A 15,000-nucleotide genomic window follows, 5' to 3' on the forward strand; every position below is an offset into this window, starting at 1 on the left:
CAATTTTACTTATAGGTATTCGAACTTGAGAAAGTAAAATAGAGCAAAACTAATGAGTTATTCATTAGTTAAGAGACAGAAAATAAAAGATGATAAAATGAAGACAAAAAACTATACTGCATGGAAATAGTAACAAGATAGTGAAGTGCCTACGAATATTAACCTGGCTTTTATCGATTACAATTTGGTGGGAGACGTCATATGTAACTACGAGAAAAAATATATTTGTACTGTATAAACTAAAAAAAAAAAAAAAAAAAAAAAAAAAAAAAAGGTAATATTGGTATTAGATTTGATGTTCGTCTGCTTTAAGCTCCGATAGCTAGGAGGAAATAAGATATATCTCCTTGGATGAAGGGATATTGAAACGTTGAAACATGAACACTAAATTATTTTTCATGTGTTGGGTTTGAAGAAGAGCGATTTTTTTTCTTTTCGTCACAAAGATACTAGTTAGAAATACATAAGGTCCATAAAATTTATTAATATTTTAGATTTTGGTTTTAGACTTTAGATAGTCAATCATGGTAGTGAATTATCTGAAATACAAAAACTTCCAGACAACTTTTAGGAACTTTACGCTCTGAATAGTTTTAATATTATATTGTAACCACACTAAAGGGGGTGACAGAGTAATATCAAAAACATAAAAGATAAAATAATACTGATGACTTAAAAGAGTACCACATAAAATATAATAAAGAATTGTTTCAGATATAAAGTGGCATCAAGTTATAGTTACATTTAACAGACTACATAATCACATAGTTCATATCTAAATCCTAATTCACCTTTCCTCAATCGTTCGACATCAAATAGTGTCGCTTTCTATTAAGGAAATATAAAAGGTGCTTAAGTACAGCTACATGCAGAGTACGTTCTTAATTATATATATATATATATATATATATATATATATATATATATATATATATATATATATATATATATATATATATATATATATATATATATATATATATATATATATATATTTAATCAAACGAATTAAAACTTCATTTTATTACATCAACTTAGGTTCTAAATTTTGACTACTAACTAGGTAGATTAGATAACTTTACAGCAATTATACAGTCACAATACGGACACCTTAACACTCCTTTAATTGTTTTTATGACGTTGACTTCTTTACATTAAATACACGCATTAGATTTTTATGCGGCATAATAGATTCTATATATATATATATATATATATATATATATATATATATATATATATATATATATATATATATATATATATATATATATATATATATATATTACCTAAAAATACTACTTTTACATTCGTAATATCAGATATAGCGTGATTTTATTGAGGCCTTATGCATGCCGAGGGTGTAAGATAAAAAAAAGGAAGCAATTCTAACAAAGAAGAAAGAAAATATACCAGCAAAACATGCACACTGAAAAGTAGATGGTTTAACATATGTAAAAAGATATAAAGAATAAAGATAGATGAAAAGAGAAATAGAAGAGACTAGAATTAGGTCGTTATATTTATTGATGCTTATTTCAGATTAGCTTGGACTCAATTAAAAACAGAAATAATACGCAAAATAGAATTGCTTTTTAGTTAATAAAGCATGAAATTATTAAGAAAGTATGAACAATAATTAAAATCCTAACCATTTAAAAATTTCAAAATAGTACAGAGAATGTGGCTTATCCCTAAAGAAGGAAGTTATGTGGATAATGTGGGAGTTTCTGAATGGACACAAACCAAACGTTTGATCAATAGTTTGTACCGTCTCCAATTTATTATTCAAAGCCTTGTGTTATCCTTCCTCTAAAAGAACCCCCCCCCCCCCCTCTCTCTCTCTCTCTCTCTCTCTCTCTCTCTCTCTCTCTCTCTCTCTCTCTCTCTCTCTCTCCGTATTGTTGAGAAAGCCATCCCATTGGCTATTCTTCCATCAATCTTTTATCTCTCACTTAGCGTTTACTTATACTTTTCTAATTCTTTTCAGCACTGGTGTGTTTTTATGCTGGAGCTCTTCGTCTTAGAACATTCTGATTTTTCAAAAAGGTTAGTGGCTTGGCTATTGATAATATACATTGTGAAACCGATAAATGTGAGAAGTAAAAATAGGCCTTTGTCAAAATGGATACTGGACATAGGTAATGTTAAACTGTAAAATGAAATACAATACAAGCATAGTCTCAGTTTACTCTTATTCTCCTCTTTGCATTCACTTGACTGTGTGGCTTTGCATATTTTTCCATTGTTATGTTGAGGTAAAGTTTTTCTAATAGGTAGGGATGTTTATAAATTTATTATTATATGTTGTACCACTAAAATCATAAACACCGATATTTAAGATATAATTTTTTTTAATTCTATCTATGCTTTGAGGTTATTGGAAAATTACTAAATATTACGTAATAAATAAAGAAACAAGAAAAAACAATACGCATGAAATACATACAGTTCTTTGAGGTTTCGAGTAACTGATAGCTCATGTTTAGATAGTAATGCATTAGGAAATTATGAGTAATTGGTATTAACAGCATTTCAATAATTCTGTAAACATATTATAATTTTTTTTCAGAAGCCCTTGAAGAATTACACTTTAAATAGACAAAAATCTCATACCTAAGAATATCTTCCTACTTCCAGTGAATGACGTTCTGGTGTTGTATGTAAATCTGTTGTTAAATGTGATATAAAAGGCTCTCCAGGTATTCAAAGTTCATTTTGCCCTGTATGTAGTATTCTCGAAGCTACTACTACGAAAAGAACCGTTGTTCTTCCTGTTACTTCGATTCATTTTATAGATTCAGTTTAATAATATGTTTATAGTTTACTATTAATGCCTTCAATAAAAGAAACCGATGAGACAAATATGTGAAATGACCCAATGAACTGACAACTCTCCGCATGGAAAATGAGGAATAATATGAAAAGTAAAATCTTAATAATTAAGTAATCAAATCAAAGAGAGAGAGAGAGAGAGAGAGAGAGAGAGAGAGAGAGAGAGAGAGAGAGAGAGAGAGAGAGAGAGAGAGAGAGAGAGAGGCAATAAGGTTTTTTAAATGACACTAAGAAATTATTTATGTTAATCATACTCTCGAAGAGAATATTAGTTAACCACTTCTTTCGCTACAATGATGCAACAAAAGATTCATGAAGATCAAAAGAGATTTCCCTACAGAATTCAGTATACTGATTCGAACATCTAATTATACATGAAAATCAATAGCTATTCATTGGGGATGTGGAGATAGTCAGTTCTAATTAAAACAATTCTTCATATAGGCTGAGACCATTACTTTCTGATCCGTCGTTTAGCTCATTAATACACGTGGTCGATGATCATAAATTTTCATCTCACTGATAGCTAATTCATCTATCAAGCAACCATTATTATTATTATTATTATTATTATTATTATTATTATTATTATTATTATTATTATTATTATTATTAGCCAAGCTACAACTCTAGTTGGAAAAGCAAGATATTATAAGCCCAAGGGCTCCAATAGGGAAAAATCACCCAGTGAGGAAAGGAAACCAGGAAATAAATAAATCATGAGAATGAATTAACAATATATCATTCTGAAAAACAGTAACAACGTCAAAATAGATATGTCCTATATAAACTATTAACAACGTCAAAAACAGATATGTCATATATAAAATATAAAAAGACTCATGTCAGCCTGGTCAACATAAAAACATTTCCTCCAACTTTGAACTTTTGAAGTTCTACTGATTCAACTACCCGATTAGGAAGATCATTCGACAACTTGGTAACAGCTGGAATAAAACTTCTAAAATACTGTGTAGTATAGATAAAGTTGGATTCAATCTACAGTTACTTACCAATTGAACTTATTATCACGTAAGCAAAGAGTAAAATACAACACTCAAAATGTGATTGTAAACTTGACCGTTCACTTATAGAATAGTAAAGAAACCCTCAACGTATTTCCACATTCAGAGCATGTCATTAGAATTCTACCTAAAGCACAAATTTCTTCATGACCACAAAGTAGTCAGTGAAAGAAACGATTTTAAGTAGAACCACGGGTTACTTAGAAATTTATGATACAATCTAGCTATCTTTTTTTTTTAATTTGTCTAATAATACTTACACATTCATTAATACAGAAATTTTGGTCTTCATTAACAAAAGCCAAAAGTGCCCGCATATATACACAATGAAACACACACATACGCGTATGCACACACACATACATATATATATATATATATATATATATATATATATATATATATATATATATATATATATATATATATATATGTACATATATATATATATATATATATATATATATATATATATATATATATATATATATATATATATATATATATATATATATATATATATATATATATATATGTACATATATATATATATATATATATATATATATATATATATATATATATATATATATATATATATATATATATATATATGTACATATATATATATACATATATATATATATATATATATATATATATATATATATATATATATATATATATATATATATATATATATATATATATATACTGTATATATATATATATATATATATATATATATATATATATATATATATATATATATATATATATATATATATATATATATATATATATATATATATATATATATATATATATATATATATATATATATATATATTTGGGCTCAGGCCATGTCGTCCTGATGGAAGTTCCTAAATGGTAGCTTTCTAGGGTATATTTGACTACAGTGATATTCCCAGAGAATTTTACCTTAAGGTATCCAGAATTCTAACTCCTGGAGCGAATATCGCTAAATAATCTCACAGGGATATCGCATAATATAAGAGGACGTCACATAGCTATATTCGCCCCGAACAGTATTAACGCTTCGAGGGGGATACACTGACAAGAATCCGAAAGGAGAATGAAAAGAGAGCCGCTCATAAGGCATCTCTCCTATTCCGTTTCCAGTGTGTATCTGATGAAGGCGGTAGCACCCTCTTTATTCCTTTTTGTGTAGCTCTACTACTCGGTGTTTTCCCTTGTGTTCTATCGTTATTTTGGATTTAATTCCAATTTTTGATGACTTCTCCGGCCTCTTCTGCCTCTGGAAAGTTGAGTATTATCTTTACTCTTGTCGTTTTGAATAAAATCAAAAGTGATATTAACGTAAACAAGAGCTGTTGCCTACCGGAGGCATCCTGGATGCTATCGCTCGCTCTTATGGGTCAGTTAGTTAGCTAGAGCGACATTCCCGGTTTGTTACACTTTAATAATTAAGTTATTTAGCTACTCTAGAAATGCTTATATTGTTCGGTCAGTTTTAGCTCGGTGATTTCGACACGGGTCGATGTACCGATCTTGCCCTTTGCGAGGCTTCGTAGCCTAGACGTCTGGCACTAGTACTTTCATGCATGGTATAAGTTTTTCCGAGTGTTATTTTATTGAAGCTAAAGGCAATTATTTTATACATGTAAGATATTGTTGAATGTTTTTTCCAAGATTGTATACGAGAGAGTTTCGGTGATTTAGGTAATCGATTCTCACCTTACCTAGCTAGTATTCTAGGTACAGTAGTATACTTTCGCACATCCCCGATTGTTAAATCCCTCTGTCCCTCTGAAAGCCCTTGGCTTAATCCTTAATCCTTGTGGTTCTACCTGTATATTAATCCAGGTATCACTATTCCAGGATATATCTGCCCTGTCCTGATAACCAGAGTGACTGGTTTTTGGGTTTTGGCAGAACTTCAGAGTTTTTAGTCTGTGGTTTGCTTCTTCCTAGCATGGAGACTGAGTCTCCTTTGCTAGGTTAGGGGCGGACACAGAAAGCTTTGCTTCCCTAGTCCATGTCAGAAGGATTCTGATGATTCCTTGCTCTAGTGGCCTAACAGACTGTCCTGTGTTGTTTTTTCTTGGGCTGGAGAATGAGTTTCTCGGTGCCCGACGAAATAACTTCACCTAACTTTGTTCTGGTTGGGAGGAGGATAGCAAGCATTGCCAGCCTTCTTCCATAATATACAACTCTTGGTTAGGATGAGCTTCCCTAACTGCTGAGTGTGTCTCTTGCTAAAACGAAGTCTTTAGGACCCTTATCCCTTCCCCACCTCTCTTTCTTTTATTTTCATTTGGCCATAGTCCTTCTTCCGTACCTAGCATAGGTTAGTATGGAGGACCGGCTCAGCTCTCTGTCGGCCGGCATTAAGTGCCGGCCGGCAGAGACCCTTTGTTCTTTGCAGAGTGAACCCCAGACCTCCCTTGGTCTCTTTTCCATGTCTGCCGGTAGAGCCCTGTAGGTCGTGGATTCTTTGGAAGCCTGAATGCTACATTCTCCCCTACCATAAGTTCACTCTTTCTGGATGGAAGGTCGTATGGCATGCCGCCTTATAACCTTTCATCCATACTGTTTCTCTGACTATTGTGTTGCACCCCTATCCCGGCTGCCGGCTTGACAGCCGACAGCCGGGCAGGTAGATGTTCTCTGGTTCTTGGCTACTGTCGGCGGGCATGGGTTTTATTACCTTTGCCGGCCGCCAGTGGAATCACATCCCGAATCTGCTGGCCGTTACGATTAGCGGCCGGCAGCTGGGTATTAGTGTTTTCAGCCGTCGGCTGGCAATGGTTGCCGGCCGGCACACAGTCGCGAATCAGTGAGCTTCCGCCTATTAGTTAAAGATAGTATATCTTTGATCTATAAAGGGCTAGATGCTGGCCGGTACGTGCTGGTGTACGCCGGTACGTACCGGCACGTGCTGGCTGGCATAACAGCATGCGATGTACAGTAGTTGCTCTATTCGTAGTGTAGTACACACTGGGTTAGTAGAAACTGCTGTACGGAGTTTGTGATAACACTAAAGTTCTTCATCATACTTAATGTTATACTGTACAACCTTTTCTTGAGACCGAACATTATATAGAAAGTGAGTTCTTTCTGTGTTCTTTCAATCCCGTATATTAAAACTACACATTAAATTTCGTTTAGGAAATTACATAAGGTTTTCTTGTATAGAATTAACCTCAGTTTTAATATCTTGGGAGGTTACGGCAATTGACTGGACAGGAAATACAATTATGTATCTTTCCTTCTTTCTTTTATAGCTTTTCTATATAAGCTAAATGTTTCAATATAAGTGAAAAGCCTTCTCTTGATACTCATGGATTTTTCTTCTCTTTACAGGAGGACCATCTGAAGTGCGGGAGTGTGTTCTGTAATGTCCGCAGTATGTTCTTCTGTGGACATCAACGTTGTAGGAGGCTCGCAGCATGCGCAGCCTCCAGAGGTGATCTCCGGTATTGGAACCCTCAGGTATGTACAGTATGTTCTAACCTGATTACTGAGGCTTTTGACGACCCCAAGTCGACGGAATGAAGGGATGCTGTCAGGGAAAGTTTACGATCCTGGGTGATGGGTTTTCAGAAAAACACCTCAGGCCCCTACCTTCCAAATGAGAAGATTAGAGCCTACATTTTCCCTAAAGCATCAGCCGATGCAGTCATTCCTCAGCCTCAGGTGGAGATATCAACTGCCCAGAATCCAGTGGATTTTGAAGTCTCAGCCGCCCTTCAAGACTGGATGTTGGACGATAGGATGTTGGAGGTGTCGGATTCTACAGAGAGGGACCTTTTAGGAGAAGGTCAAGAGAAGGAGCTCCGCCAGGCTCCTCAAGTTGAAGAGGAAGAAATCAATGAGGTGTCTGTCACATCGGTTCAGGACCCAGAACCTGTTCCCTCTACATCGTCTGCTATCCCAGATGACCTGGGAAGGACTCTTTCTTTTATTGTTGAGATGATCCAACAAATTAAGAAGAAGAATGATGAGAAGGAGGCTGCAATGAAACTAGAGATACCTAGGCTTGCAGCATCACATGGGCCCCAAAAGCGACTCAACGTGAAGGATCTTCCTTTGTGCTCGGATACCAATACTTGGAGGTATGCCGATCACATGCCAATGACAATCGGGAAGATCGTTATATCTGAAAAGCTAGGAGCAATTCCCCTTGGACCAAGGAGACTGGAAGGACGTACACCTTACCTTCTCATTCGGGAAGCTGGAAGCTGATATTGCTGAACGTCAGTTCGGTGAGCAACTCGCTAAGTTGTCGGAGGTTCTCTTGCACAAGGAGCAAGAGGAGAAGGAAAGATTTGCGGCATCGATGTCATTGCAAACGACAATAGAAACGATGGCAAGTGACCCCAAGATCCAGGACATGTTCATAGTAGTGGCCAAAACCCATCTGGCAACAGTTGCAAAGGATCTCTATAGCTTTATTAAAGCTAGGAGAGCCTGTAGAGAGTTCGCGTTCGCCTCGGCTGCGGTGAGGCACAAACCGAGGAAACCGATCTCCTCTCGTATCTGAGGTAAAAACCTCTTTCCCATCGATATGGTTAAAGAGGTAGTAGACAAGGCCGCCAGAGAGAATAGGAACCTTCTCAAAAAGTGGGGCTTAGATCTTAAGAGGAAGTCTTCTCAGGATGAGGGTCCCCAACCCAAGAGGAGGACAAAAAGGCCTAGGCCATCTTCTCGGCCGGCTATACCTTACCGACAGCAACAACTTCCTGTGACCCCGGTGCCTCAGATAGTGGCAAAACCTCCAACCACGTACCAGCTGGTACCTCAAGAAGTGGAGACTCAGTCGTCAGTTTTTAACCCAGCCTTCGAAAGGCAGACTTCTTCCTTTCCTTCGATGGCTAGAAGAACAGCCAGAGGTTCTTCTAGACGCCCTTGAAGAGGAAGGGGATCCAGGGGTGGACGCGGTCAAGGAGGCAAGGCCTCAGGTCCACAACAGCAGAAGTGAGATGCTTCTGGTAGGAGGGAGGCTACAGCTATTTAGGGATCGCTGGACCTTCGATCCCTGGGTCCACAGCCTAATAAAGAATGGACTAGGGTGGAGTTAGAGCAGCCCTCCACAACAATTTCCTCAATTCTCCCAACACTCAACCACCGTTCTGGAAGAATACGTCCGAGAGCTCTTAGACAAAAGATTGATACGGAAAGTTAAGTCCATCAAATTCCAAGGGAGGGTGTTTTGTGTTCCAAAGTAGGACTCAGAAAAACTCAGAGTCATTCTAGACTTGTCGCCACTCAACAAGTTCACAATGAAGTATAAGTTCAGAATACTCACACTTCAACACATAAGGACCCTACTGCCCAAAAGGGCATATACTGTCTCTATAGAATTTTCAGACGCTTATTGGCATGTTCCAATTAATTGCCACCTCTCCTCCTACCTAGGCTTCAAGTTACATAGAAAAGTTTGCGCCTTTCGGGCTAAACATAGCCCCAAGGATTTTCACGAAGCTCGCGAACGCAGCCGTCTGTCAATTACACCTAAAGGGGGTCCAAGTAGTAGCCTACTTGGACGACTGGCTGGTGTGGGCAGCATCCAGGACAGAATGCGTGCAAGCTCCTAAGATAGTGATCCAGTTCCTGGAACATCTGGGATTCAAAATCAATATCAAAAAGTGTCGACTTTCTCCAGCTCAAAAATTTTAGTGGTTGGGAATCTATTGGAATTCAGAGTCACATCTACTTTCCATTCCTGGGAAGAAGAGGAAGGAAATAGCAGGATCTGTCAAGAGACTGCTGAAATCCAAATAGATATCAAGACGCGAACACGAGAGTGCTGGACTCTCTACAGTTTGCTTCAATAACAGATCCAGTGCTAAGAGCACAGCTAAAGGATGCAAAAGGAGTCTGGAGGAAATACGCATCAAACGCACGAAGAGATCTAATACGACCTCTACCAACTCGACTGCGAACGATTTTCAAGCCGTGGTCCAATGCCAAGCAACTGAAGAAATCAATACTTCTTCAATCTCCTCCCCTATCAGTAACTATCCACACAGACGCTTCAAAGGAAGGCTGGGGAGGTCACTCATCAGAAGAGAGTCCAAGGAGCTTGCCATGGCAGTGCTTCTGACTTTAAAGAAGGTATCTCCTCGCCACCCGACCCACATAAGACTGGTTCTAGACAGCGAGGTGATAGTGAGATGCCTGAATCGACAAGGGTCGAGGTCACCTCAAATCAAACAAGTGATGTTTGCCATTTTTCGTTTTTTCAGAAAGGAAGAAATGGTAACTGTCAGCAGTTCACATTCAAGGGTTCCGCAATGTGATAGCGGACGCTCTATCCAGGTTTACACCAATAGAGTCAGAATTGTCCCTAGACGCAGGATCGTTCTCCTTCATCTCGAGTCAAGTCCCGGAGCTGCAGATAGACCTCTTTGCGACGAAAGACAACAAGAAAATAGATCGTTATGTGTCCCCATACGAGGATCCACTAGCGGAGGCCGTGGACGCTATGTCTCTAGACTGGAACAGATGGTCCGGTATTTATCTGTTCCCTGTGCACATCCTCCTTTTGAAGGTCCTTGACAAACTGAGATTTTTCAAAGGGAAGGCGGCAATAGTGGCCCACAAGTCGCCAAATAGCGTGTGGTTCCCTCTGGCATTGGAACTACGCCTAAAATTTGTACTGCTACCGGATCCATCCCTGTCTCAGCGAGTAGAGAAGTTGACTGTCTTCGCTTCATCACAGAAAACCAGAAACCTACATCTCATGATTTTCTCTCTCTAGTTTCTTACCAAGAACATGCTACTCACCATCAGGTGGGGTCCCTAGAGAATCTGCGCTCTGAAGGAAGATGCATCTCTATGTCCAGTGGGGTGCCTAAGGGTCTATCTTCATTGAACTTCAGACTTTATGGGAGGACAGCTGTTCAGAGGAGAAACCTCGGGCTCAAAATTATCTATAACTAAGGGCGAAACTCACCTGTGTTATTCACAAATCAGGTCCTGACAGTACACCTGCTAGTCATGATCCGAGAAGAGTTGCTTCTTCCATAAAATTTCTTCATTTATATGGACCTTGAACATCTTTGTTCGTACACCAGCTGGTGGTCATCCAAGGTGTTCTTTATGCACTATGTGAAGCAAGTGGAGCAACTCAAGTAATCTGTGATAGCAGCAGGTAGAATCCTTTAACCTTCTGTTTTAAATCTGTGAGGAACAGTGTAATTAATTTGGGACGATTAATCTAGAGGGTAGGTGTGTAGTCACTGTGTGTACTACACACTGAGCGATAGGCCACGAAAGTGTCCTTACAAACTGTTCTATTAACGTTGGTGAACTATAGCATAATACGGACACTTGTGCCAAGCGTTTCTTACGCTAGTGTAATTAAACAGTATACAGACTGTAGCATTATTACTAATTCAATTGAAGTGGCAAGTCTGTTTCATGGTAAATGAAACAATATTTTCTGTTGACTGTTTTCTTTTTGCTTTAATGGATATCATCCACTTTTTATAATTTCTATAAAGGTAGATCTGATATGCACGTTTATTAAATTTTAATAAACTAATTCATAGTGAACCCCGCGTTTTATTCGCCCACACTCATTTTTATTAGATATGTATTGAGCATTAAGATTAAAATATGGATATTTTTATCATTGTATGTCTTTTAGGATTGTTCCCTGATTCAAGCAAAAGTCCACTCTCCTTAACCCTTCCTTAGGAAGGGTTGAGGTGGTACCCTAACGGGAGAGTGGCAGAGATGCAAATTTGTTCCTATGTGGATATTACCTTTATCCGATAGTTATTAAGAGTAGTCACTTTGGAAAGGTGTCACAAATTCATTCTGACTTTGGCGACTCTTATACAAACTTTTCTTTATAATGTATAGGGCAAGACGAGACCACTATACAAGCTTGTCATTTTGTCATCCATAAATTATTATGTACTCCTCGAGACTTTTCAAGAGTCTAGTATGACTCATCCCTGTAGGGGGCAGGAAGCACTAACATAGTTCATGCTTAGATGAAATGATGTATGACAGCGGTAACATCATAGGTCTCTAGGTCTAGATGGATCGGGAAAATATTTTCTTGAGAGTACGGCACCAGAATCCACAGATACAGTAATGCTCTGGTAAACTTCCATATGGACGACATGACCTGAGCCTAAAAAACGGATCTTGAGCGAAGCGAAAAATCTATTTTTGGGTGAGGTAGCCATGTCATCCTGATGGACCCGCCCTTCCTTTCATTGCAAAAGGGCTTATTGACCCCTCCCTATAATACAGTATCTGTAGCACCTCGTATATCGCTACAAGGAATAAAGAGGGCGCTACTGCCTTCATCAGATACACACTAGAAACGCAATAGGAGAGATGCCTTATGAGCGGCTCTCTTTTCATTCTCCTTTCGGATTCTTGTTAGTATATCCCCCTCGAGGCGTTAATACTGTTCGGGGCGAAGATAGCTACGTGACGTGTCACGAATACGTCCTCTGATATTATGCGATATCCCTGTGAGATTATTTAGGGATAATTGCTACAGGCGTTAGAATTCTGGATACCTTAAAGTAAAATTCTCTGGGAATATCACTGTAGTCAAATATACCCTAGAAAGCTACCATTTAGGAACTTCCATCAGGATGACATGGCTACCCCACCCAAAAATAGATTTTTCACTTCACTCAAAATCCGTTTTTTATATATATATATATATATATATATATATATATAGCAGAGAGAGAGAGAGAGAGAGAGAGAGAGAGAGAGAGAGAGTATGATGTTTTGCCAGTCTCATAGATATCATTGCCACACTGGCACTATAGATTTAGTCATTATAAAGGTTAAGAATGAGAGGTAGGGGACAAATCATAACTACCTGACCATTGGATGAGAACTAAGAAACCCAAATTGGTAATTGAGTTCTAAAGAAATTCACGAAATCTTATTGAACCGGTGACTTCGATTTTCTTAGGCAGCCTTTTTTTTCCCCCAAAGATTTGACAATGAAGTCAATTTATATTACTTCACCTTGCTCTGAGTAATATAGCCGTTTCATCCTTCCGTTTGTCAGATCAGATCTGCGTCCTGGCAATTTGAGAAATGATTTTCGATGTCATGCGAAAACTACAAATGCTCAGAATACTGACGAGCCTTTGCACTAGGGCACATGCACGCTCATTCCAGACTAACAGTTGGAGTGAACTGAAAGACTGAAGAACTGCAATCCTGTCCACACTCTATTCACTTCGGCAGGCTTGCAGCAGTGTTGGCAAATGGCAGAATTGTGGAGGTAATGACGGAAAAAAAAAATAGGTCTACAGAGGGATCTCCATCATTTCAATTTCTGGAACGGAAAATATTTCCGCATAGTTATCAGGGTTGAAAATCTAGTTTTTGCATATAAATCTGTTTTACATCTATAATATAAAGTCTATATCTTTATATAAGTGGATATGTATTGTATTTTGAATTAAAACCTGACGTTAGCAAAGTGTAGATATTTTGACTATATTTTTGGGTGATTTTCCAGATGAATTGATTATTTTCGGTACCTCAGCGTTAAAAAGCCGTTTCCCTTACCAGGCGGAATTCTTACGCAGACCTAGTGGCAACACTGGCTTATAGGTATAGTCTCAGTTCTTGTGATTGTGTGTTTAAAGGACATTCATAGCCACCCATCTTACGCCAGAAGATATGGAGATACTTTGTCTGAGAACAGCTGGGGAATTGTAAACGATTTCAGCAAAAAAGAAACGGAAAGGATAAAAATGGACAAAAGACTTTTCATAGAGAAGACAAGGTAAATATATGATACTTTAATTTCTAGCTAAATACATGAACCATATATTTTTCTTACTCGCTATCTTGTGTTTAATGAATTTTTTACCATGATTATTGGGGCAAAACACCCGTTCGTGAGTTTTTGGACCCTATTATGTAAAGACAATTATGGAACTCCAATGGGAAACCCAGGTTGTTTTTGGCTGGGGGAATGTCAAAGGCGGGTGATTTTCAACAATAATAATGGTCAAAAATGCAACAAAAGCACAAAATAGCCTTTCGGAAAAATATATGGTTTATCTAAGTGGCTGAAAACAGGCAAAACGTGAATATTTACTACTTTTGAGATGTATAAAAGGGCAGAGAACCTAAAAACCTACCAAACCTTCCGTTCCAAGGAAGAATTGCAACGAAATTCAAACATAATGACTCCAAAACAATGCGCAACTTCGAAAGCCGGACCCCCATTCACAGGTCAAAAAACTGAGAGTAAATCACAAAAAAATCCTTACGTTATGATACAGTAAATTCCAAATATATCCTCACATTATGAAAAAGTAAATCACAAATAGTTGCTTACCTCATGATTGACACCATTTTTTTTTTAATATTGGCAATCTTTACAGAGCTTTGTAGTAGAAATAGGCTGGTTTTCCTGAAAAATTAAGTCAGAAACGGACCTTTGAGACATCATTTTGCTGTTATCTTTTTTAATTTCACATGAGTAACAATAGAGCATTTCCATGATAATCAATTGCCGACATGAATGAAGTTACCCTAAATTTCGAAATAGATTGATGTATTTCCCTTAAGTTCCCTCTTGAAGACGTCTTTATGTGCTAGTGAAGTTGAAACTGAAGGGGAAGGTTGAAAAAAAGGATATTATGTGAGGTCTGAAGAGAGAGAGAGAGAGAGAGAGAGAGAGAGAGAGAGAGAGAGAGAGGTGAATTTAAAAGTAACGTAATACTAATGGTACGTTTATATGAAGCATTTATCCTCCAAGTCGTCAAAAAATCAGGTATGGTCAATTACTGTCGTCTTGGATGGGAGGCGGAAAATGAATAAGTAATGTGTCGTAGGAAATGCAGCTGAACATTCGGAGGAAACAGAAAGTAGGTGGAGGAAACTGGGAATAATCTTGATGGAATTATTTCTTCTTCTCTTAAACTTCAATTTCTCTTCCCTTTAGGAAAAATCCATTTCCTTCTCCTACCATTTAATACCTAATTCATGAGATAAAGGAAGCATTTGTTTTGGTCGTTAATTACCACATAGAGATATCACAAAAGGAGCAATTTGTTTTGGGTAATAATTTTTAAATTTTTTATGGATGTCTGTACATCTGTATATATACAAATTGGTCTAAATTTTTAAAGACATTTGATGTTGA

Source organism: Palaemon carinicauda, chromosome 5 (assembly GCF_036898095.1).
Source record: "Palaemon carinicauda isolate YSFRI2023 chromosome 5, ASM3689809v2, whole genome shotgun sequence".
Classification (NCBI taxonomy): domain Eukaryota; kingdom Metazoa; phylum Arthropoda; class Malacostraca; order Decapoda; family Palaemonidae; genus Palaemon; species Palaemon carinicauda.